The sequence below is a fragment of the Dipodomys merriami genome, unplaced genomic scaffold (genome assembly GCF_024711535.1).
Source record: "Dipodomys merriami isolate MVZ:Mamm:240054 unplaced genomic scaffold, mDipMer1.0.p SCAF_1536, whole genome shotgun sequence".
Taxonomy (NCBI): domain Eukaryota; kingdom Metazoa; phylum Chordata; class Mammalia; order Rodentia; family Heteromyidae; genus Dipodomys; species Dipodomys merriami.
The window spans coordinates 119,084-119,921 of record NW_027202867.1 but is presented as its reverse complement, the minus strand read 5'-3'; positions in this window follow the sequence as shown (position 1 = coordinate 119,921).

Below are 838 nucleotides of genomic sequence, written 5' to 3'. Positions count from 1 at the left end.
AGAGGCCGCACCTGGAAGATGGTGCCAGCTTCCGCCCTCCGCCTTCCCGATGGCGAGTGCTCTCTGTGGTAAACAACTCCTGATATGGCTAAGGCAAAGAATCTGGCTTGCTTCCGCACACCTGAACCTATTGGTGGTTCCCACGTGGCGTATCAGGGTTGGCTACCCAGCGGGTACATAAGGCTGTGGGGAATTCTCCCTGGGGTTGGGGTCACAAGATTACTAAAAGGTCCTGAATAAAGGGCAGAGAGAAGAGTCCGGTGTCACGTCTTCCTTGCTGGTCGAGGCGGTAGCGACATGTGGTGGCCCGTACGTGGACTCAGCCATAACCCCAACGAGGACTCAGAACTCTCTGCGGTCAGGGTGGTGCACCGGTAAGTTACCAGGTAAAAGGGGAATCCGCCACAAGAGCGGGGAGTAAGTTCGCAGGTAAAAGGGGAATCCGCCACAAGAGCAGGGGGATTTTTGCTCTTCTCGGTAGATAAAGAGAGAGTGAGAACCCGGGGCTAGTCAATAGAGTAGCCAAAAGTGAAAGTAAAAGTTTGTTTACCAGCTTTAAATGTTTAAAACATGGGCGCTTCTTCTTCGCACCCAATTTTTTGGCTCTCAATGAGCTACTGCACTCAAAAAAGTTAAAAATAAAAAAGAGTACTTTAGAGAGATTTTTGAATGAATGTGACATCGTTGCCCCGTGGTTCGCTGTCTCTGGAAGTCTCACGGTGGCCTCTTGGGAGAAATTAGGGAGGGACCTAGATTTTGCCTCTGAACAAGGAACGCTTAAGAGCGGAGTGAGACCAATATGGAAACTGATAAGAGGCTGTCTCGAGGACAAGCATTG